Source organism: Camelus bactrianus, chromosome 5 (assembly GCF_048773025.1).
Source record: "Camelus bactrianus isolate YW-2024 breed Bactrian camel chromosome 5, ASM4877302v1, whole genome shotgun sequence".
Lineage (NCBI taxonomy): Eukaryota > Metazoa > Chordata > Mammalia > Artiodactyla > Camelidae > Camelus > Camelus bactrianus.
In genome coordinates, this window is record NC_133543.1 from 62,264,064 (window position 1) to 62,290,110 (window position 26,047).

At 35.8% G+C, this 26,047-nt stretch overlaps 1 long non-coding RNA gene and 1 other non-coding gene across 2 annotated transcripts in view; both read right to left on the reverse strand.

Annotated features, from left to right (window-relative positions):
• LOC141577725 (uncharacterized) overlaps window positions 1-18,367 on the reverse strand; it is a 40,940-nt gene extending 22,573 nt beyond the window's left edge. Inside the window, exons 1-2 of the long non-coding RNA XR_012507079.1 lie at window positions 17,700-18,367; window positions 5,220-5,345 (exon numbers count right to left, since the gene is read on the reverse strand). This is a non-coding gene — a long non-coding RNA (uncharacterized LOC141577725). The remainder of the gene's footprint in view (window positions 1-5,219; window positions 5,346-17,699) is intronic.
• A 7,288-nt stretch (window positions 18,368-25,655) lies between these two features.
• LOC123618349 (small nucleolar RNA U13) lies at window positions 25,656-25,762 on the reverse strand. Its single transcript, XR_006726773.1, has one exon. It is a non-coding gene; the product is annotated as a small nucleolar RNA U13 (small nucleolar RNA).
• Between the last annotated feature and the right edge of the window lie 285 nt (window positions 25,763-26,047).

Consider the following 26,047-nt stretch of genomic DNA (forward strand, 5'->3'; position numbering starts at 1 on the left):
CCCTGGGTTGTTTTCTGTTCCACTCTAATGAATCAACTCTTAGGGGCTCACAGTTTTATAGGATTCCAAATGGGAACATTTCTTTTATCTGATATGGCATATATAAGTAGAATTTCCACTTATATTTACTGAGTAATTTTTTTCCCTTCTAAGGCAGTAATCTTCAGTGTGGAAACTAGATTAATAGTTTCAGATTTCGATAACAGAATTTTTAAGTGTGTTTGATCCCTGTAGGCTGGAAAAGCAGATTGATACAAAATGAGAAAATGTGTATTCATAATTTCCAACAGTGAATGAGTATAGCCAGCCTTCACCAGCACTGTAAAGGCTGCTAATTAGTAGCTAGTTAATAGTTATGTACATTTGTAAATGTTTAAATAAGTGTTTAAAAAATTCCACTAGAATGTAACCATCCTTGCAAAGTCAAGCAACTCTTATTACACACATGTACACACACATGCAAACTCACATGGCTTAGAGTGACTGCTTTTCTGGAAAGGAATAGAAAAGAAGCAGCTTGTTACTCAGCTCTCTGGGAGGGAGGTGACTGGAAATGGGAGGATAATGTTGTAGTGACTGGCCTTATCTAATTTTTTTCTGACCCTATTGAAACTGCTTCAGCAAACTTGACAGGTTAGAATTTTTCACAGATGGTAATCTATGAAGATAAGTTCCTTAGTGCATTTATCTGTGCTCTGTTCTTTTGTTTGTTTAATTAAGAAAATATCTTTCTCTTGTGAAATACAACATTCACATGGACAAGTGCAAAAAACGTCCAAAAGTACAGTATAAGAAATTGTTACAAAGCACACACCTCTGTAGCACAGTCTAGGTCAAAAACTAGAATATCAACAATGTTCAAGAAGCTCCCAGATAATTCCTCTCTTTAGCGAGAGGGTATCACTATACTGACTTTGTGATCAAAATGCCCTTGCATTTCTTTCTTGTTTAACCACCTATGTATGCATTCCTTAACAATATAGTTTTTGAAATTTATGTAAATGGAACTACACTGCAGGTAAGATTTCTATTCCCTGTTTTTTAGTTCAATATCATATTTAAGATTCATTGATCTTTTACTTCATTTTGAAGAATTTTTACTTTCTTCCATGTGAGATGTCAGAATTGCTGGGATTTAGTCTTGTATATCATTAGCAAGTATTTGTCTCAACTCACTTCATTGGTTCCTCTGTTTGTTTCAATGCACAATTACACACAGTCTCTCATTTACTTGCCATGATCTTGTTTCATTTGTGGAGGATTTTTGATTGCTGTTTTTCCTACTCTTGGATTATCATACCAATTTATAGAGTGCAAAGATTTTGAACAGAAGGAAAAGGAGTAGATGTTGCCCTTTAGAATGACTGAATAAACTTAACTAGAGAAGCATATGGTATGAAGTATGTCATGAAAGGAGCTGACTGATAACAACCAGATTTCAGGGAAAAGGGTGTCTGTTTACAGTTTCAAGAAGAGAATCAACAAAGGAAGCAAAACAGTTGGCTTCTTCATGTATAGTAACCTTTTGGCTTTGCTGCTTAGAAAATTCAGCATTCTGACAAAACAACTGCAAACTTAACGACAGTGCTTGAGAAGTAAGTAAGTTTGATTTAAGGATTTTCGGCCTAGAATCCTTTCAGATAAGGAATTATATTTGGAGCCAAAATACGTATGTTATGGAAAAAGAGAAAAGTAAGAGCAGGTTATTTTTTCTTTTTTTTTATGAGGGCTATCCTTTTGTTGACAGCAACTTGATCCCCCAAATCCACAAATATTTCACCCTATATATTTCAGGATGCTTTCTGTAGAATCCTAGAATAAAAATTTGGCCAACACTTTTTTCAATGAAGTCAGTGATAAAAGCAATGTTGGAAATTCAGTGGGAAAATTAGGGCAAAATGAAACATGAACTTTCATTAAAATAGTTATTAGTTAAGTTCCAACTTCCTCCCTTTATTCTCTGCTTATATGTGTGGACTACCACCTACCCAGGCCCTCGAGTCAGAAATAAGGAATGATCCTAGGATTGCCTTCTTTAGCTTGCATACTACCAACCATCACTATGTTGCATCTTTCTTTTACACATTTCTTCTTTAGCATACCTCCTATTTCCCCCAAATTCCACTACCTCAGTTTATGGAACCATTTCTCATCTACTTGATTGGAAATTTTTTTCTGGCTCCCTTTTTAAAGATCCTTTTTCCCTAGACATTTCCAGAGGGAAAATTGTGGAACTAATCTTAGATTGTCACTTTTTTGTTTAAAATCAATATCTCATGTTTAAATTCCCTCTTCACCTTCTGGATAAAGTCCAACTTTGATCTCTTCAAGCTGTATAGACAAGACTCCTCCTTCATCACTTCCCCACATGCACCTACGTGTCAGCCATATCAAAGGACACACACACTGTGGTCTTTCTGGCCTTAGTGCCGTTATATGTCCCTTTAATTAAAATGTCCTTATCCTTCGTTTTCACTTGGCTAACTCTCACTTATTATTTGCAATTGAATTCCAGTGACTTTAGTAACCCCTTTACATTCCACATTTCCTACACTTACATCAGTTATAGGGCCTTTATAGCATTATTGATATTGTGTGTTCTGTCATGCCTCTCTGCTACCTGTCTGTTAGCTTCTCGAGGTCAGCTTGTATTCCCAGGGGCTAGGACTGTATATGAGGTGTAGCAGGTGCTCAGTGTACACATGCAGTAGTCTGGTGAGTTCATGGCAATGGAAACATCCCCAAGGTGAGGAGCAGAGCCTCCCAGCCAGGGCTGGTTGCCCCTGAGCCCTTCTGTAGATTAGCCTTACCTCTTACTATCCCAGTTCACCAGAACTTTACCAGTTGTTTATTTTCTTTCTTTCTCTCACTATAGGTTTTTCCCTTTCTGGTTCTACCTGATTTACCTAAGCGGATCCCCTGTTTGGGCAGTTGTAATTGACATTGTTGAAATTCTTGAAGCACTTAGAAATAAATCATGTTTGTATATAACATACTCAAGTATTGCATTCACACATGACACTATCTTTATTGCAGAAAATATTTTAACATTGTCATATAAATCTACCTATACTGTAATTTCATTATCTCTTAAATCAATTTCTAGAGCTATGCAACATCTTAAGATCTTTTCATATTTTTCATTACTGGGATAGTATAGAGAATTAAACTTGTGCTTTGATTTATAAGGGCCAGAAAATGGTCTTTAGAAATTGTTATTGGGAGTTCATGGAACTCCTCCCCTTCCTACTCATACAAATGTCTCCCTTCTACTTTCTTTATAATTTTACTGGACTGTCACTTTTGTTGCATATCCACATGCTATTTTTTTTTTTTTTGATTTAGGAAAGACATATTTTTTCTAAACACTAAAAAATATTTAAAAATCCTATTATAAGCCAAATTTAGATTCATTTGGTATTTCTAGTCAGCTTTCCCTAAAATTATTGGTAGCAAGCAAAAATTCATTCAAAGTACTGTGGAGAGCTCAAATTAAAATTGTTTATATTCCGTCAAAGACCATGATCTGTTCTTTGAGAATCTTCTGTTGTTTTGCTTAATTCTTCTAGTACATTTTCCATCTTGCCTATATTAAATTGTGTTAACAACATTCAGCGGCACTGCTGTCAGACTGATTGTGAGGTTAAATATATACATGTTTCAGCAAGACGTTTCCTTTTTGGTCATATCAAGAAAACATCATTTATAATCTATGAAATACTTGCAAGAGTATTATTACTACAAGCACAAATGTGGCCTTGTATTCTTGGAGCAAATTTCAAATGATGTGCTGTATATGGCCAATAGTATACTCCTGGAATTTTGGCCCAAATTCTGGCTTATACACTATTTTCTTTACGAGCTATGTTAATGTAACTATCCTAGGCTTTCCCTCGACAATATTTTGAATCAATGACTAACAAAGAGGCCATTTTTTTTTTTAACCTAAGTTGCAATTTGTACTTTCTATAACAGGTGTAAAGCTAATGAAAAACAAAAATTTCAGCTTCGAGTTAGGGCTATGGGAATAGACCACCCTGAGTGTAAGCTATAAAGTGATATATTGTTGCTTGAGAATTACAAAATAACAAAACTGGCTAAGAGTCTGTGTGCTTTTAGTGGTCACCATGGACTGGCAACTCTAAAGTAAATGATAAAATCTGCTCTAAAAAAAGTCTTGTTTATCTAAGTACCAAACAATTACTGTATTTACTATTGAGCTTTAATAGTACATATTCAAGTTAGCATTCAAGTTATATTACTTACTCTTTAAAAGATACTGTATTCTACATGGAAGTTAATTTGCAGAACATTCAGTTACACTGTTGGTCCCTAACACACACATGGACTCAGCTATGTGTTTCGAAGTTAAGTTATTAGTAGTTTAGAATTGTTTAAGCTGCTTCAGACTCATTCCTTTTTGTTTTAACCACCCCCTCCTTACTCTTTCTTTTTCTTCCTACTTTTTTTTTTTTTTTCGCCTCAGACAGGAATTCTTAGTTATGTCCTGTAATGCATGATAAGCTTAGGGATTTTTACATCTTTCACCCGTCTACTCTCACTCAATCTGGCACTCCCTTTATTTTTTACCATTCTAACTTTCTTTCTTTCTTTTCTTTTTTGGTTTGCTTTTTGGGATGTCTCTCTCTTTTCTTTAAGTCTTTTTTTGGGGAGGAGGTAATTAGCTTATGTATATATGTATTTATTTATTTAATGGAGGTACTGGGGGTTGAACCCAGGACCTCATGCATGCTAAGCACACACTCTACCACTGAGCCATACCCTCCCCCCTTCTTCCTACTTTCTTACTGAAATTTATTCTTAGAAATAATTCTGATATTTAAAATTAAAAATAAAATTGATAAAATTTTATAATATGCTTAGGGATACTGATATTTTATCAAATTACACAAAAGGAATGAATATGATTTTTAGAGTTTAGATGTTACTTAGCCAGGTGAATAGGGTAGATATTTACAGAATGGGCAGGGCCTTCTTGAAGCAACCTGGAACTATAATGTGTTTCACTGTTGTCACCTCTCTACTGCTTTAAGGATTTGTACAAGTATGTACCCTGGCATTCCCAGTGAAAATGCCCTAATGACTAAAGGTATTTTTTCCTTTAATTATAAGGGGGCATTTATTGAATGTTATCAAGACATCTAAACTTTCGTAAAGATTGACATTTATGTACAGTATTTCAGAAAAAAATTACTTACTTTCTGGAGATGAACTTTTCAAATTGTAGAAGCTCCATAAAACACAGAGTTCATATGAAGAAAGTGCAAAAGGCAATAGAAGATTCCTCCCATGCGTTTCATAGATTCCAGTATCACAGGAAGTCCCTGAAATAGAATTGGGGATCTTTACTTTACAGTCTACAGAGAAAGAAATGGAGAACTTCAAGAATTTTTTGCTCAGGGTTGATAAATTATTGTATTATATTTGTATATTGTATTTTTGATGCCATAATCTACCAGGTAACTATTTTATTCTTGGAATTATGTAAAATGAACAGTCAACAGGAGGATGCTTGAGTTTTTAGATTTAAAATAGAGAAATCATATCTGTTTCTCAACTAGGAACATTGTTTTCTCTTTATGATTTCAGAGAGCAGTCACAAAAGCTCATTGTGTTCATTTTGAATAACTGGCCAATAATGAGAGGAAATCAGCCAGAAACTGAAAGCTAAATGACAAAGAGAGATCAAGAGCAAATACTTCAGAATAATGACAGCTTTGATAAGTCTGTTACATTGGTACTTTTAAACCATGGGAAATCTCCATGGGGAATTGATGAATGATGGGTAATAAGAATTTAAACAAAGAACCTTCAAGAGAGAATCTTTCATGGTAGTTGGAAACAGAATAAAAGAGACCAAACGCTGGTCTCTGTGCCAGGTCAAAATAATAAAGGTCAAAAAGAGGATCCAAAGGACAAGCTATGCAGGGCTCTCTGAGAAACTGGGGGAGAGAGACAAATTCAACAGGGGAGCTGTTTGCATTAAAAACTACAAAATACTGAAAAGTTAGGTTTGAGATGCATAGTGTAACATGTGCATCTAAGGCTTTTAAAAATTCAGTAGAGAAGTAACTATAAACTGTAAATATTCTCCTTAATTTTAAATTTAAAGAACAAATTTGTTTTATAGTGTTTATCGTAGACCTATAGTATTTTTCCATGTCAAATATTATTAAAAAGTTTATGCTGAAAACATGTTCTCAAATGTTATTTACATATTCTAAAATATTAATTAAGAGCCCAAAGTGTAAAATTTTAAGTTTGTTATGATGTATTTTTAAAAATGTTCTAAAATATTTAAAATGTTAGCAGAGCAAAATTTTTATTATAGCTGTATACTACTTTAATTCTTAAATTAATGTTACTATCATAGCAGTGTGTGAACCTGAAAAAAAGCAATCAATTTTTATTGATTGGTAAGAATGTTTTATAAATTAAGAACACTGATTTTTTTGGATGTTATATATATTGCAGTATTTTTCCATCAAAATTTTTTGTAATAAGGAGTACTTGTGGATTGAATACTCAGTGCCAGGGACTCTGCTTAATAATGGAATTGCACTGATGGACAGGGTCACATCTGTTGATCTCATAGTCAGATTCCTTCACTAGCTTCTTTCTTATGAACCATGCTTTAGAAAGTCCTTTCCCATCCTAAGATTGAATAAATATTTACCTATTTTTTTTCTTCTAGCACTTGTATGATTTCAATTTTTACATTTAAATCTTTGACATATTGAGAATTTGTTTTGGTGAAAGGACCATTGAACTTTTAAACAATTTTAGTAGCCTAGCTCCAAGTAAAATGTTATACATTTATAAGTAAAATATTTAGATATAGTTAAAATGTTTAGAATATTTTGTTTTGGTTATTTCTGAATAGTGTGTGCTAATATTTTCTCTCCTCAACCGTTTTCCTTCATTTTGTGGTAAGAAACTGGTAGGGGGCATTTAGGAGAACTAGTTAATGGGAAATTGGAAGGCATGACTCTGAGCTTAGCTGTGCCATAGCTGAAAAGCCCAATTAGAAACTGTACTTCTCAGCACAGAGCTAGAGTGTCTCTGAAATAAAAAGCAGGGACTCCTGAAAAGTTTAGCTAATGTAAATGGTTTTATTAGACATGACACATGAAGACTAAATTGGATTTCATTCCTCATCTTGATTTAATAATCTCATGTGAAACTTTATGATGCCCTTTTGTGTGATTAAAGACCTAAATTAAACTTAAGTGTTTATTATTTAATGAGAACATTTTAACAGCTCATGTAGAGTTCTTTGCTGATCTCAGGGTCATACAATTCAATTGTTGCCTTCCTAAGTGAATTTTTTCTTTTAAAAATGAGACATGATCGGGCTCTACAGGGTATATAAGCAAATGTACTTTTCTTTATATTATGCAACATCTCACTGATCTGGTTAATGGTGGAGAGAGAAGGAAGAAGGAACCAAGTTTGAGCTAACTAAAAATCTGAGTTTAATTAATAGGAAAAGGCATTGGAAAATTTAAGATGTATCGGATAGACTCTTGACCTTGAACAGGATACAAGTCCAGTTTGAGCTAACTAAAAATCTGAGTTTAATTAATAGGAAAAGGCATTGGAAAATTTAAGACGTATCGGATAGACTCTTGACCTTGAACAGGATACAACTCCTGACTCTTAGTTTCTACATGTGTAGGATAGTGATCATACTAACTTCCTGGACTGCCAGTTCTTTCATAAGTACATAAGATAATGCATATGAGGGTCTTTGCAAACTATGAGATACTATATGCAACTTCCCTATTGTTATTGATTTAAATATGGATAATAACCAAAGTGAGCAGTATGCTTGCTCTGGGTCTGCTTTAGAGAACAGACGACTCACTTATAATGACTACATGCATTTGAATAGAGTGAGTTAGAGTTTTACAAAGTCTGACTATTGAAACAGGCTAAAATTTTCTCTTTTAATTCTAATTATTCTTGAAAGTTTTTGAAGTAAGTCACCAACTTTATAAGAAGTTTTATATGTGACATCAATTTGATGCAGCCACTATGTAAAACAGTATGGAGATACCTTAGGAAACTAAAACTAGAGTTACCATATGATCCAGCAATCCCATTCCTGGCATACTTACAGAGAAAACTCTAATTCAAAAAGATACATGCACCCTAATGTTTATAGAAGCACTATTTACAACAGCCAGGACATGGAAGCAGCCTAAATGTCCATCAACAAATGAAAAGATAAAGAAAATGTGGTATATAAATATATATATATACAGTAGAATAGTATACAGCCATAAAAAGAATGAAATACTGCCATTTTCAGCAACATGGATGGACCTAGAGATTATCATACTAAGTGAAGTAAGTCAGACAGAGAAAGACAAATGTCAAATGATACCACTCATATGTGGAATCTAAAAAAATGAGACAAATGAACTTATTTGCAAAACAGAAGCAGACTCACAGACATAGGAAACAGGTTTATGGTTACCAAAGGAGAAAGGGGATGGGGAAGGATAAATTAGAATAAATACAAGCTACTATATACAAAATAGATAAACAACAAGGCCTCACTGTATAACACAGGGAACTATATTTTAATAGCTTGTAATAACCTATAATGAAAAAGAATATGGAAAAGAATCTATATATCTATATATCTATATATCTATTATATGTACAGCAATTAACATAAAAACCCATTCCTCTCATGCATGTCTGATTTTATTTTGTACCTTTATTTCCATTCATTTTATTATTGCTGATTAGTTTAAGTGGGATAATGAGCAATCTCTAAGTTTTCTATTGAATCACTTTCCCATGAAATCCTGTATTTACATATGTGCTATTCACTAAAATCAGAAAAAAAAATGCAACTCTCAGTAAATTTTGAGTACAGATGCATCCTTTACAACTGGTTTTATTACATGAAACCTCTGTAATCTTAGGGGAGCTAGTTAACTGCCTTGTGCCTTAGTTTTTCATCTTAAAAAAATGAATATAGCAATAAGACCTACTGCATTGGATTTTTGAGGGACCTAAATAATACATTTAGAACATAAACTGGGAAAGAGTAGCTATTCAATAATTTTATTCTTTATGGTTTTGTCCTGATTTCCAAAACTATGTTTAAAGTTTAAGAACTTCCTGAATTGCTTTGTCTGTGGTCTATGCAATTTTGAATACATAACAAAAGAATGTGTTAATGTTTAGATGAAGTGAGTAAAAAATTCCAACTTCAGTGTACACCCACATAGGTTAAAGTGGTCTTTAATGAATTATGGATTATTGTTAGTCAAGCAAGTAAATAACTATAATTTTTGCTTATTCACTCTGTTGGGGGAAAAGCAGATTTATTTTATCAGTTTTTTCTTATTTTTCCCAGCCACTTCTCTGCTGGTGTGCATCTCAGGCAGTCAACAAGAACAGTATTTGCTAATTCATATTGTGTATGCAGTCAACTCGTAGGTGTTTGGAGAAGGCAAGGTGGAGGCTGTTCATAGGGGTATGTGTGTGATGCAAAAGAAGGAAAATTGTCCCTGAACTACGAGTAATGTATTTCTTATCCAGGTAGATATTACTTATTTCTAAATTGTATCCTGTACTCCCGTGGTAATTTAGAGAAGGAAATGATGGAGTGGACTGGACTGGTCAGGAAGTGCCTTGGAGAAACTGGTGTTTGAACTGTGCCTTCACCGAACTACAGACATATGGTATATTAAAGTCTTAGGGCTGGAGTAGCAAAGTATCACAAATTGGGTGGGTTTAAAAACAGAAATTTATTCTCTAGTAGTTCAGGAGGCCAGAAGTCCTCTCACCATGTCAACAGGGTTGATTCTTTTATGGGGACCCTGCAGGAGAATCTGTTCCATGCCTCTCCTAACTTCCAGTGGATTCCAGCAATCCTGGCATTCCTTGGCTGGTAGCTGCTTAACTCCAGTCTCTGCCTCTGTCTTCATGTGGCCTTTTTCCCCGTGAACATGTCATCTCCTCTTCTTACAAATATACCAGTCACGCTGGATTTAGGGTGTACCCTAATCCAGTATGACCTTATCTCAACTTGATTACATCTGTAATAACTGTTTCCAAATAAGATGACATTCACAAGTATTGAGGGTAACAACCTGAATGTATCTTTTTGAGGGGGACACAGTTTAATCCAAACACACAAAGAGAAGAGATGAGACAATCCAAGAACAGAAAAATAGTGTGAGTATAAGCAGCACATTTTTTTAACTTTCCCTAGTTGTTTCTGTTATTTACTTGAATTTTACCCATTTTTATGGTGTCTGGGCCATTAGCAGGTATGATTGCTTCCTTTTAAAGAAAAATACTAACATTTCATTGTATTTAAATTTCACCATTTAGTTGTTTTTGGCTGTCACCAGGATATGATTTAGATGAGATTTTATTATTTTTGAATACTGTAGACTTGTAATGTAGTTCTTACTTGAAAAGAATAATACTAACCACAAAATTGAAACAATCCTATTAGTTTGCACAGTGGTTCTAGGACTAGTATTTCCTCATATTTCAGGACAAAAAAGTTTTCCTTAAATTTTCTGGTCAGTTCTTCCTATTTCTCTGTCAGCAGAGGTTTCTTGATAAAACAAAACAAATAAGTTCCTAAACATTCAAGAGGGGAAAAAAGAATCTAGTTTGAAGAATTAAGTAAGCAAAATAGCCAGCATTACAAAAGTTGCATTGAAACTGACAACTAATGTCTAATCAAAATGGAAGGGAAAACATATGAACTCCTTACACTTAGAACTGGAAAATCAATGATGAAACAGTTTTATTTCACTGGGTATGTCAGTTATCCTAGTTATTTCTTCTTATTTCCAATAGAAATATGATAGTACAGAATTGGAGATTGAGTCTCTTTCTATTCAGATTAGAATTGCAGGATAATTTGTCCACACTCGCTTAGAAGATAGTGTGAACAACTGGAAACACTGAACATGGAAGGAAACAATAGTTGAATCATTATATTACTTTGTTTAGCTTTTTTGTATAATGAATGTTTACCTCAGATAATCATATATTTCATGACCTTCTGCAATCACAGAAATCCATCTTTACTTTCTTTTTTAAATTAATTAATTAATTAATTTTTATTTTTATTGAAGTACAGTCAGTTATATTATAATATTTCAGTTTCTGGTGTACAGGAGTAGTCTCAATGTCTTAGTCATGCATATACATATGTACATTGGTTTTCATATTCTTTTTCATTAAACATTATTACAAGATATTGAATATAGTTCCGTGTGCTATACAGAAGAAATTTTTTTAAACCTGTTTTTATATATAGTGGCTAACATTTGCAAATCTCAAACTCTCAAATTTATCCCTTCCCAACCCCTTTCCCCTGGTAACCATTAGATTGTTTACTATGTCTGCAAGTCTGTTTCTGTTTTGTAAATGAGTTCATTAGTGTCCCCCTTTTTTCTTTTTTAGATTCCATATATGAGTGAGATTATATGGTATTTTTATTTCTCTTTCTGGCTTACTTCACTTCGAATGATGATCTCTATGTCCATCCATGTTGCTGCAAATGGCATTATTTTATTCTTTTTATGGCTGAGTGGTATTCCATTGTATAAATATTCCACCACAACTTCTCTATCCAGTCATCTGTTGATGGACATTTAGATTGCTTCCATGTCTTGGCTATTGTATATAGTGCTGCTGTGAACATTGCGGTGCATGTACCTTTTCGAATTAGAGTTGCCTTTGGATATATGCCCAGGAGTTGGATTGCTGGATCATATGATAAGTCTATTTTTAGTGTTTTGAAGGATCTCCATACTGTTTTCCATAATGGCTGCACCAAGCTACATTCCCACCAATAGTGTAGGAGGGCTCCCTTCTCTCCACACCCTCTCCAGCATTTATTGTTTGTGGAATTTTGAATGATGGCCGTTCTGACTGGTGTGAGGTGATACTTCATTGTAGTTCTGATTTGCTTTTCTCTGATAACTAGGGATATTGAGCATTTTATTATGCTCCTATTGACAATTTGTATGTCTTCATTGGAGAATTGCTTGTTTAGGTCTTCTGTCCATTTTTGGATTGGGTTGTTTGTTTTTTGTTATTAAGTTGTATGAGCTGTTTACATATTCTGGAGATTAAGTCCTTGTCAGTTTCATCATTTGCAAATATTTTCTCCCATTCCATAAGTTGTCGTTTTGTTTTGCTTATGATTTACTTTGCTGTGCAAAAGCTTATAGATTTAATTAGGTCCCAATTGTTTAGTTTTGCTTTTACTTCTAGTGCCTGGGTAGACTGCCCTAGGAGGACATTGCTACAATCTATTTCAGAGAATGTTTTGCCTATGTTGTCCTCTAGGAGGTTTATTGTGTCTTGTCTTGTATTTAAGTCTTTAAGCCCATTTGAGTTTATTTTTGTGTGTGGTGTGAGGGAGTGTTCTAATTTCATTGATTTACATGTGGCTGTCCAGCTTTCCCAGCACCACCTGTTGAAGAGACTGTCTTTTCTCCATTTAATATTTCTTGCCTCCTTTGTTGAAGATTAATTGACCATAGGTCTGTAGGTTTATTTCTGAGGTCTCTATTCTGTTCCATTGATCCATATGTCTGTTTTTATGACAATACCATGCTGTTTTGACTGTTGTAGCTCTGTAGTATTGTCCAAAGTCTGGGAGGGTTATTCCGCCAGCTTTGTTCTTTTTCTTCAATATTGCTTTGGCAATTCTGGGTCTTTTGTGAATCCATATAAATTTTAGGATTATTTGTTTTAGTTCTGTGAAAAATGTCCTGGGTAACTTGAAAGGGGTCACATTAAATCTGTCTGGAAGACCTGTCCAATGATGTTAGAGGGGTGTCAAAGTCTCCTAGTATTATTGTATTCCCATCAATTTCTCCCTATATATCTGTCAGTATTTGTTTTATATATTTAGGTGCTCCTATATTGGATGCATTTATGTTAATGAGTGTAATATCCTCATCTTGTATTGCTCCTTTAATCATTATTTAGTGTTCTTCTTTATCTTTCTTTATGGCCTTTTAAAAAAAGAAGTCTATTTTGTCTGAAATCAGTATTGCTACTCCTGCTTTCTTGTTATTTCCATTTGCATGAAATATCATTTCCCATGCTCTCACTTTCAATCTATATGTGTCCTTCACTGTAAAGTGGGTCTCTTGTATCCAGTATATTGTAGGTCCTTGTTTTATTATCCAATCTGCCATTCAGTGTCTTTTGATTGGAGCATTTAATCCATTTACATTTATAGTAATTATTGATAGATGTGTGTTTATTGCCATTTTGAACTTAGTTTTAGAGTTGGTTTGGTATTTTCTCTTTGCTCCTTTCTTTTTCTTTTTCTTTTTTTTGTGGTTTGTGGTTTGATAATTTTCTTTTGTATTTTCTTGCTTTTGTGTGTGTGTGTGTGTGTGTGTGTGTGACTCTATTGCATGCTTTTGATTTGTGGCATTACTCTATTTTTCAAGTATGTTAACCCATTACTATATCTATTTGCTTTAAACTGATAATCATATAAGTTCAAACACATTCTAAAAAGAACAAAAAGAAAAAAAAAAGAGAAGAAAATATGTATTTTCTTCCTCCCCTCTCCCACCTTTAATGATTTTGATGTCCTCTTCATGTTTAATCTATTGCAACTCATTGTAGTTATTGCATTTCCAATTATGGTTTTCTCCTTTGTCTAGTGTCCTGCTTCTTTTCTATTTAGAGTAGACCTTTCAATATTTGTTGTAGCATATTCTTAGTATTGCTGAATTCTTTTAGTTTTTGCTTATTTGTGAAATTATTTATCTCTCCTTCTATTCTAAAGGATAGCCTTGCTGGATAGAGTATCCTAGGTTGCAGCTTTTTCTCATTCAGGACTTTGAATATGTCTTGCCACTCCCTTCTGACCTGCAGTGTTTGTGTTGAGAAATAGCTGAAAGCCTTATAGGGGTTCTCTTGTAACTAACTCTGTTTTTCTCTTGCTGCCTTTAGAATCATTTCTTTATCTTGAACTTTGGCTATCTTATTTATACTATGTCTTGGTGTAGGTCTATTTGGATTCCTCTTGTTGGGGACCCTCTGTGCTTACTGTACTTGGATATCTGATTCCTTCTTTAGGTTTGGGAAGTTTTGAGTCATAATTTCTTCAAATACCTTTTCAATCTCCTTTTCTTTTTCTTCTCCTTCTGGGACCCCTATTATGCATAGATTGGGATGCTTTATATGATCCCATAGGTCCCTTATGTTGCTTTCATTAGTTTTCACTTGCTTTTCTGTCTGTTGTTCTATTGGGTGATTTCTGTTATCTTGTCTTCTAAGTCACTTTCTCATCTGTCTGCACTGTCTAATCTGCTTTTGCCTTTAGCTTGGCTCTTACCTCAGCCATTGAATTTTCTGTTTTTAATTGGCTCCTCTTTATGCTTTCTATTTCCTTTTAAAGTATTCTGCAAATTTATTTATAGTCTCTCTTATTTCCTTCAGTGCTTTTATCATCCCCTTTTTGAAGTCATGATCTAGTAGACTATCGAGGTATATTTCATTGATTGTTCTTTCAGGGGACTTCACTTGTTCTTTTAATTGGGTGTGGTTCCTCTGCTTCTTCATTTTACTTGTATCTCTCTGGCACTATGGATTATGGAGTTAGTCACTGTGGTCTTGAAGGAATTTTTTTTTTTTTTAAGAGGATGGGTCCCTGTTTAGACTGTGCACCTCTACTAATTTTGTCACAAGATCTGTTTTTAGTGTGGATGGTTGCCACGTCTTTCTTCTGTGTGTGTTGGCTGTTATCCCTTTGATTAGGGGTGTGGCCAGTGTTGTGATCAGAGCCTGTCCTAGTTGTTGAGGGGGGCCTCCTTTTTGTATTGTGCTAGTCACAGCCCTGACAGGGGCTGGGTCTGTTCCCCTTTTGTTGGAGTGGAGGATTCCAGACCCATTTCTTAGCTGCTATGCATGGTAGGTGAGGTTGAAGCACTTCAAGTACTCCTTGTTGATGCTGCCTTTGTGCCTGCTTTAGCCATGGGAATGTCAGTGCCCTACTCTGGTGTCCTGCATGTTCTCTGTCCTCAGAACTACCACCGTCCTCTCCATTGGAGAGGGGGCATCTGAGCGAAAGAGCGGTATTCCTACTTTGCCACTCCCTCCCCGTGGGACAGGCCCTGCACTAATTTCCTTTTGCTTGTTTTTTTCTTTTTCTCCTACCAGACTGTGTTAGGAATCTTGTCTTTTAAAGAAGGTGATGTTTTGTCAAAGTTCAGCAGGCATTCTGAGTGAATGAGTAAGCCCATGGATGTCTCTCTTGGTGTATTCATGAGAGAGGGTGAGCTAAGAGCATCCTTCTACTCAGCCATCTTGGCTGCTTCCTCATCTTTACTTTCTTTAATCAGTTTAAACCTTTCTTATACCATTGAAAATCTTAATCCATGTATTTAAGACCATCTATGAATAATAATCTAATTAAAGAGGAAAATAAGCAGTTAATAAAGGTCAGTAAAACAATTAACTATTCAATTTTGCTACTGAAGAAGTAATACAATTGTTGTAGAATATGTAGCAAATCATAATAAGATTAATTATTATCAAACAGCTACGGGAAAAATACACTTAGTCTCTGATATATCAAGAGTACATCAGTATGTTGATCAGAATAAATCAATCAAAATGAAATATTAAGTTTAGAGAAAAATTCAAATATAGACATTATTAGACTATTTGTTTAGAATGACATAGGATTTCATCATGAAATCCCCTTTATCTATGGAGTGAAATGATATTGTAACCTTCTGTTCCAAGCAACAAGGTAAATTAATGGAAAGTATCTGCACTCTATACTAAGACCAGACATTTCACTAGGTGCAGTAGTTTCTACTGCCTTACTTTATCTTACTTACATATATCCATAATTTACATGGAATGCACTTTGAAATACAATCTGCAAAGAATGAGCTTCTCAGATGACTCTCTTGTCTCCCTGTGAAAAATGTAATCATCCATAGCAGAACCACTTCTATCTACAAATCAGTCATTAGAGCTGGAAGGTCTTAAGCCAAGGGCAAGTAGTTTTTTTAAATATCAACCTTCTGAGTCATCGTCACTTTTGATTAATATGATATGTGCACATGGAAAAAAAACCTGAGGGCATATTTAGATAGACAGTGACCTAAACCCTATTATGGTTTGCCTTTCCTGTATAAAACCAGAGATTGACTTAGAGGCATGCAACTGATGCATCTGCAGGCCTGGGTTATATCAGAAGATCTCCAATAATGAGAAATTCTTCAGCAGAGGGTCATAAATCCTTCACAATCTTTCAAACCTGGGTACAAGTTATCTAAACTTTTGTGCAGCTGTTGAATTTTTCAGGTTTCAGACAACAAAAGGTACATGAAATTTCAGCTTAAAAAAAAATGACCTCAATGAGTGCCCCTCCCCTAAGTTTTGCTATTGTGAGGAATTGCTAAAAACAGAGAAACAGTAGTTAATAAATTGAATTTTAGAATGTAACTGTTAATGCTAACTTGAAAAAATATTGAGATGATTTTAAGGCTGTGTGTGAGAGAGAAAGAGACAGACAGAAAGACAGAGAGAGAGAGAGGGAGGTGGTAGGAGGAGGGAGAGTTGAGATCAAATGTTGGGATATTGCACAAAGTCTCAACAAGCACATCAATGCCCCACCCCCACCCTTGCCCTACTCCCCCTCCTGCCCAGATGCACTGTACTATACAGTGTCTTGATAGGCCTTGTACCTTTTGCCTGCGGTCTGATTTTGCTATCACTTATTCTTTATACTTTTACTTGTTCCTTAAGTCACTCTTCTGTGTCCTCTATCTTCTGTTTTCTCATTTTATTAGTTGTCATTTACTAGTTGTCCCCATGTTTAACATTTACTCTGTAGCCTCTTAAATGTGTCAGAGTAAAGCACTAAATAAATCTAGCAAACAGCCCTTTGGTCCATGCAAAAAATAATACTGAAAGATTCTGGATTATAATTTTCTCTCTAAAACTGAACTATCTAAATTCTAGGCATGTAAAGTATCACACAGACATGTAATTGTTATTCACGTGATATATTCCTTGCACTTTGTATTTAACAAGGGATTATTGCCATTGATTTTTTTCCCTCCCCCCAATTGTCAGTGATTTTATTTGTTGTAGACAAAATTCTTTGCTCACTAATTTTATAATACAGGATTAGAGTGCACTTATTATTTGCTAGAATTTTTAAAGAAAAACTCAAATTATGACTTCATGTCATGCTTTATACTGGCCTATTGGACACTAAATAAAAAAGGATATAGAAAACATTGACAGAGCACTCATTCAAGAGAAAGTATTTCAGTGGTTTTACCATAGAACACTTGAAATTTGTTTTTTTGCTGTCCCATATCTATACTACAAATACCTGGCCATTTTTTTTTTTATTGAAGTAGTCAGTTTACAACGTTGTGTCAATTTCTGGTATACAGCATAATGTTTCAGTCATACATACACATACACAGTTCGTTTTCATATTCTTTTTCATTATAGTTTACTATAAGATATTGAATATAGTTCCCTGTGCAATACAGAAGAAACTCGTGTTTATCTATTTTATATACAGTAGTTAGTATCTTCAAATCTTGAACTCACAATTTATCCCTTCCCACCCGCTTCCCGCACTGAACCTTCACGTGTACCAAAATTAGATTTTCAATGCTTACCTTTATCCTGGATCCTTAGATTCATATGTTTAATTCGTATATTCAACCGCCTGCTTGACACCTCTGCCTGGTTATTTAGGAAGATAAACTGAGCAGGACAAAACCAAACCCTTTTGATTCCCCTCCCCACTCAGTCCATCCACCAGTCCTGCTCTTCTCCCAGGCCTCCCTATGTCAGTAAATGGCACCACCAACCACCTTGCATAAGCCAAAAATCTAGGAGTTATCTTAGATTCTTCTGACCTCTTCCTTCACATCCATTCTTTAACAAGACCTGCCTATTTTACCTCCAGAGTATATCCTTAGTCAATCTTATTCTCTCTGCTTGTGCTACCATCCCCCCCCCCCCACTCCAGACTACTACCGTCTTCTGCCTAGGCTACTGCAGTAAGCTTCTAACTGGTCTCCCCTCTTCCACTCTGGACCCCTTACTATCCACTCCTCACAATACCCGGAGTGATATTTTTTGAAAACAAAAAACTCTACCACATCCCTACTCTGTTGAAAATCCTCCAGCCGCTCCTCATTGCTAGAATAAAACCCTACCACCTTACCCTAGCTTACATATTCTGGAGACTGCCTAACTTCACCAATGATAACTCACACCATTTTACCCCTTGCCCACTACTTTTTAATTAAGTGGGTTTTTCTGTTTCTTTTTTATATGCTAGTCCTGGTCCTTCCTTAGGCTCTTTGCACTAGCTAAACAGTACTCCACTTGCGCTGACCATCTCCCTGATCTCTAAGCAGCATTGATGCTTATCATTCAGCATTTAGCTTATACATCATCTCCTCCAAAAAGCTCTGCCTGAACAGTGTGAAATTGCCACCCAATCACTAATTGTATTAGCAATTGCCACAACAATTCTGTGTAGCAATCCACCCCAAATTTCAATGACTTACAGAAACAATCATTCATTTTTCTTGCTCACAGTTCGGTGGGTTAACTGGGACAGCTCTACTTCAGGCTAAAGGTTGGCTGGACTTGGCTCCAGGCTTCTGGTCAGATTCAAGTGTGCTTCACATGACACATTCTCCTACCCAATGGTTACCTGAGGCATGCTCTTCTTATGGTGATCACAGGAGTTCAAGAGGCAAACCAAACTGTAAAAACACATTTAAGTTTCTTCTCCTGTCACATCTGCTAGCGTTCTGTCGGCCAAAGCAAGTCATAAGACAAAGTACAACATTAACAGAGCAAGAGATATATTTACCCAGATTCATAGTCAGTAATAATGACAGAAGCATTCTCAGGAACACTCAGCAGCCTCTACTTCATGTTTCCTTGGCTCGGATGGTGTCATTTACTCATATCTAAGCCAACTACTGGCAAAGCAACAGAGTTACCTTTAGACAAATCAACACTCATTCAGGAGGTGATGAAGCTTTTCCTGCAGCACATGGTCACTTGGAGAATGACAAAAAAAATTTCAAGATTCCATTAGAAAGGAAAAGTGGATAAAAGGCTGTTGGTAAATCAATTGTAAATTAACAACAACAAATATAAGTTAACACTAGAACCTTAATGAATAGTAGTTATAGTTGATACAATTGTGCTCACATTGATGGAATTTATATATAGCTATACATTATTATTTAAAAATTATTATATATTGTATTATTAAAATATTATATATATATTATTTTTAATGGAGATATTGGAGATTGGACCTAGGACCCTGTGCATGCTAAGCATGCACTCTACCACTTGAGCTATACCCTCCCCACTATATATATAAACTTTTTATTCCAGAGTAAGGATTGGCCACTCTCACCCAATTTTACTATGATGCTCCTGAAGTTCTGAGTTACTAGCTAGAAAGCTGAACTGTGTCAGTCCTATATGACTATTATGGTCCAAATTTTTGTTCCCAGAACAGATATAAAGTAAGCAACCTCTGCTCAGAAAGGATTTTTAACAAGGATTAGTTCAGTCTGGATATAATCACTTTATATTTTGTTAGAGAATGATGATCTCCAAGTTTGTCTTTTTTTTTTTTTTTTTTTTAAGCACTAAGGCCTTCTTAGGAGAAAATCTATATAGTAGACCTCTTGGTTTCTAATACTGCTTCTCCTGCTAACAGCTAGAATGGAGAAGTTTCCTTTTTGCCAAATTGCACATACTGGTAGAATTGATTCTCAAGGAGAGCTTGTAACTTCACCCGTTTCATACATGATCAGTCAAGGTTATACCTTTTTGGCCTACTTCCCCAGGTGAAACTTCTATTTCATGCTTCAGAGATTAACTAGTGTGTAGTGGTTCCTGGCCTCTCTGACCTATCTGATAAGATTGTGCCTTATTTCTGCTGTCTATGGTCCTAATGACTTTGTAACAGATATAGCTGGTTAATAATCATAGACAACAAGATCACAAATTCAGTCTTCCCAGGTTAACAAAAGATGGCAGAGCCCTTCACATGTAAAAAGCCTCATAATATTCATTCATTCATTCATCAAAGAATTAAGGAGCACTTAGAATGATTCACTTTTCATTGATTTATCTATTGGCCATAACTAACAAGCTAAGTCAAGTATAAGTCAGGTCAAACTGAGATAATATTTGAAAATGTGAGGTTAAAGTACTATTTAGTGGGATGTGTATTTAGCAGTGACCTTGAAGGAGGAAATTTTCTTGCTAAGTTTCAGGGTTCCTGAAGGATATTCTTACAAGTAGTTTCAACTACTTCCCTTCTTAAAAGGGATAAATTCAAACTTGGGAACTTATTGTAATTTCTTTGGTTAGTGTCTGATTTTTAAATCATGATAATTTGCAGAGATGCTATGGATTTAATGATTTTTTTTTTTTTGAGAGAGAAAATTTGCCTCTGGTCAGTTTCTGTCACAGTTAATCAGCATGTTTTGTACCATTTTCTAATATTTAAACATAGTTTCCTGCTAGTATACAGGACATAAAACATTGTTAGTAAGTATACAGGCACCAGTGGATGGCAGAACTTATAAGTAGAGCCCATTACTTAAAGATAATTATGGTAAGCTTTACGAATTCTACTGCCAGTATCAGTTTTTCAAAAATTCCAGGCCATGTGTTCAGCACTACCCACTTAAAGCCAGTTTATCTGTTTAGAATCTTATCTATTTAAAGCAAAACTGGGTTCTAGTCTCAATATATTTCTGCAATATATTATCTATGTGACATTGGTGAACTTCAGTCTTCACATCAGTCAAATAGGGATGAGTTCAGTTGCTCTTCCTACACCACACACTTATTGAGATGATAGAGTGAAATAGAAATGTGTTAAATTTCCTTGAAAACTCAAATGTGATAAACAAATTTAAGTTTTTAAAAATTATGATATTTACAGTAAATATGCCCTAAGGGTTTTAATGCCCTGATGTTGAAACGTGGAATAGTTATCACTTTTATTTTCCTGTCTCAGAATCTCCCCACTTCCCCTTTTCAGTCATTTCCAGTTTAATGCAGTTTCATTTCAGTCAACTTGACATACTGTCTATGAGCGTCCATTTCAAAGCCCCTTTCCCAGGATTCGGGCAGAGCTCCCACACAGCTGCAGAGTCCCACTGACCAAAGAAAGGCTCATGTCTGAACTCATCCCCCTCTCCCCTCCCAGCTCACTCTGTCCACACAGCTGCAGAAGCTGCAGGTGTGTGTGTGTGTTAATGTCTTTTCCTGGGAAAGATCATAATTTGGCGATGGCGTTTGTGATCCCCTCTTCTGTTGGTCACTGTTGTTTCTCCACCTAATGCCAGGTGCCTGTTGGCTCCCTCAGTGCCCCTGGCAGGTAAATGCTGGCTCTCTCATCATCCTACTTGCTAGTTCTTTTGGGGAATCTGCACCACTGGCTTCCTCTTAGCTAGTTCTCCAATATGGATGATTCTTTCCAGCTGCAGCCACTCTTTGTCCTCTTGGTGGTAAGTCTTGTAACTGGAGTCTTCCTAGTTCAAGGGCAGTCCTTATAGTATACTGACAGATGGCTTAAGCCCCACTTGCCTTCAGTCGTGTTTTTGTTTTTGTTTTTGTTTTTGTTTTTGTTTTTGTTTTTGTTTTTGTTTTTGTTTTTAACTCAGGGAGTACTTAGGCATCCCTGTAGGCTAAGCAGTGGGGTTTCAGACAACCTTTGCAGACTACCCTGGGCATTCCAGCTCTCAGCTACACATCTAGACTTTTCCTCCATATTCTGACAGAATGAGGTCCATCTGCAGGTTGTGACTGAAGTTTAGGGGTAGGGGGAAAAGAAAAACCCACACCCCAAAAGAAAAACCCACACCCCAAAAGAAAAACCCAGGGCCAGGCTGGGTAAGTGATCTTTGAGAACTCATAAACTCTATGCAGATGGCAGAGTTGGAAGAGGGGCAATGTTTTGCCTTTGGAATGTTACTACTTTGAAAACTTTATTAATATATAATTTTACTTATGCTGCTTTTCTTTGACTTTAGAGGGTGAATCATCTATTTCTCTTTGTTCTCAGCTCTGAACTGTTTCCAGTATAGTCTCTACCTCAGGTGGAAAGCTCTAGGGAAGCAGAAATGTTCCTTACACCTAACTTAAGGTTACACTTTTGTGAATATTTAATATCTCATGCTTCATAATATTTGCTTCATGCCTGATTAAAGGTCCTGGTCCATCAGACTATCAGCTGTTTACTTACCTGTTTCACCTGCTTGATTGGAACTTCTTGAGTGCAGAGACTGCTCAGAGGCTGGTACATAGTAGGTGCACAGTAATGTTTGTTGCATGAATGCATAAAATAGATGAAAGTGAATGAAAGAAACTCCAGAAATGACAGGGTAGTACCTTCCATGTACGTCCATGAGCAACTTTCTAGATAGCAAATACTATTACTATTCCTGGTAGATGTTTGCTGTTCTTTTTCATCAGTGATGGTTTTATAAGTTCATATCAGTATACATCCAGTTGTCATATACTGAGTACAAGGCCCATGAGTATCTAGAAAATAGTTTTCTTTTCTATACAGAAAATGTTTAACCTTACTTTTCCCAGAAGCCAATGGTAGAATGAATGCAACATAAAGTAAACAATGCACTAAGCTTACTTACATGCCTGAAGTAGTATAAAAATAGCGAATCTTGAGGGGGTTTCCAGGTGCTAAGATCCTTTTGTGTTTGAAGGGAGAACGTTTAGAAATCCCATCCCCTGATGCTGCCGCAGAGCTGTGTCCTGTTAAATAATTTCAGCTGTAACCTTTTAGTAAGTCTCATTTTTATAATTTCACCCTTTGAAGGAATAGTTTATTTTGCCCATCTCCTTTTTAATTTTGTGTATATTTATCTTTTTGTATTTTAGAACTAATATTAACTTAAAAATTGAGCTTAAGAGAAACTGCAGTAAGTTGTTCAATTATACTTGACATTTCAGTACCATGGAAGTGTACACTTTCTCATGGAATTCACAGCATGTCCTCACCTTACTAGCTTAGCTGTTCAGTTCGTGTCAATAAATTCGTCAGCTGTGTGTGCTCCTCAGCAGATGCAAAGTTCAGTTATTTGCGTGGTTCACAGTGAAATCTAATTTGAGAAATCCCTGAATTCATATCCATGTTCTCTGTTATGTAAAGTTTTCTCTACTATTTCCCTTATTATGAAAAGTTTTCACTAGCTTTGCTTTTGGAATGTCATAGCACACTATTTTTTTTTTTTTTAATTTTGCTTTCAAATCTAGAATTTTTTTTCCCCACTCAACACACAGCTAATGCGGGTCAGGTAGAAAGCAGTGTCTTTCTTAAAGGGCCCACAACTGAGAAAGACAGAGGCTGACTACTAATATCCCTAATTCATGATGAGCCAGCCCAGTGACAGAGGAGCAGAGAAGGTGCAGATTCAATGGATATTTGCAGGCAAGACAGGACTGAAAAGGCACAGAGGGCAGGACAGAGCTGGGTACTGAAGATAGAGCAGTTAGTTGGGCCTGCATTGAAAAGGGGTCCAAATGAAGATGAGAAACCAGAATGGTATAGATCATTGCTTCTTAGCTAAGGTCAAGTGCAGAATAGGATAAAAATCATCCAAACATGGAGGATAGAGTTGACGTGGATAGTTCAAAATAATATATTTCACTTAATGTATTCTGTTAGGGTTGACATAACAAAATCCCGTAGACTGGATGGTTTAAACAACAGGAATTCATTTTCTCACAGCTCTGAGTGTCAGCAGGGTTGATTTAAGAGGCCTCTCTCCTTGGCTTGTTGGTCCTTTCCTTACAAAGACACGAGTTAGATTGGATTGGAGTCCTTCCTAACCCATCACTTCTCCAAATGCAGTCACATTCTGAGGTACTGGGGGATTGGGGCTTCAACATAGGAATTTGGGGGAGACACAGTTCAGCCTATAACACTTAGGAAAAATATATTTTAAAGATATATCATCTATGAAGTTAGTGCTTCCCAAATACTGGCATACACATGGCTGGGGCCCATCCCTTACCTGTGAGTTTCTGATTCAGTAGGTTTGGGGAGCTGGCTACGAATCTGCATTTCTAACAAGTTCCCCGGTGATGCTGATGTTGCTGGTCCCAGGTCCACACGGTTGTAGATAATTAGGGAAATAGATTAGGTAACAAGCAGAGGGAAATAATATTGCACCATAAAAATTTAGGATGTCCCATACTGACAGCCTGAAAGAAGGAAATGGAGGTCTCATGGAACTGAATTCTGCCAACCACCTGAATGAACTTGTAAATGGATTCATCCCCAGAAACTCTAGAAAGGATGGAAGGCCTTTGCTTTTGCCTGTGAAATTCTAAGCGGAGAATTAGTTAATTCATAATGTACCTTGACTTCTAACCCACAGAAGCTCTGAGATATTATGTGGGTGTTGTTTTATGATGTTAGGTTTGTGGTAATTCGTTTTGATGGCAATAGAAAACTAATACAGAAGAGATCATAGTTATTCCATAAAAAACATGTGGATAGAACACTCTCACAAAGTATGTGGTTGTTCTACACACGTAAGTTGGCTCACATTTTACCAAGTCTTAAAAGGCAAAATAAAGGCCTAGTAAACTGTTTTCCAGATTGTGATCCATGGAGAAAAGATGCATAGTTTATCTCTCTTTTGAGGAGTCACAATGCTCATTTTCATAAAAAGGCTCTGCTTAGTCCTGCAGGGGAAAAAAAAATCCATTCATTCATCTAATTTAATAGGTTTTTTCCCCCCAAGTTTATTTGACCACTGAATCCTTTAAAAATAAAATGTTCATGAGCCTACCACCAAAAACTGGTTAAAAGCATGTAGATTTAGTAGTCCAGGGATTATTGATTTTGGGACTCTTTCATGTTAAACCTGTAGGAAATAATCCCAAATCTCATTTCCTTGGGCTTAAGTCTTGGAATGTCTATTTTAACAAATAACATTTTTTTTTCTGCTGAATTTAATAAAATGTAAATTCCTCCCCACCCCCAGCCCCATCATCTAAACTTAGATGTTGCAAATACCTACAGGCCAGGCAGATAGTATAAATGAGTGAAGTGGGCTGACTGTGAGTGAATAGAGAGTCATGCATCTCATGCATACGTATGAGAGGTTTTCCAGAGTAGATATCTCTACCTATGGCTGTGTTGGAAGATCTTGATCTTTATTAGGTATGGTCAAATTGCTCTCCAAAGTACTTGTAGCAGTTTTCACTCCCACCAGAAATATTTAAAAATTCCAAACATTTTATTTCTTTAAATAAAAAAAGTGATATTAAGCAAGGATGAAAAAGTGTCTTACATTGAGTGGTATATCGGGTAGATGTGTGTCTATTTTCTTATTTTATGTGATTTCTTTTTGTATGTTCAAAATATTTTGTAATCATAAAAAGCTAAAAAAAGATCAAAGAAAGGAGGATAAATATGAACAGAGAGAGTTTTAGGGATGGTGGTAAGCTGGAGAGCATGACCTGTCTAAAGCAGGCAGGTTCTGCTTGGCCCCGGCTAAATGCTGCCATGTAATATGGCATTGTGAGATTTTTTTTTTTAACATCAGACAGATAATGTGCTGAAGTTATAACAAGGCTTGAGGGAGGCATATATCACACAAGCCCATGACACCCAATCATCACGCTCATGAACTAACTACAAAAGGTTCTGATTTGCTGAATTTTTAATAAAAGACTAAAATTCAAAAATTTAAGTGAAAATCTCCAACGTTTAAAACAAGGTATGGGCCACATGGAACAATTTTGTGTCCAGGATTTGGCTGGTGGGCACTGGTTTTGATCTTTGAAGGAGGAGCTCACAGGCCACACTCCCCTCCCTGACCAATATGTGGAGTTTGGGGGAGGTTATTTGTGGCAGAGTCTGTTTTCCCACATGTGGCAAAAGTATGTATGAAGAAGCACGGTTCTGAGTTCTTTACCATCTAGAATAAAA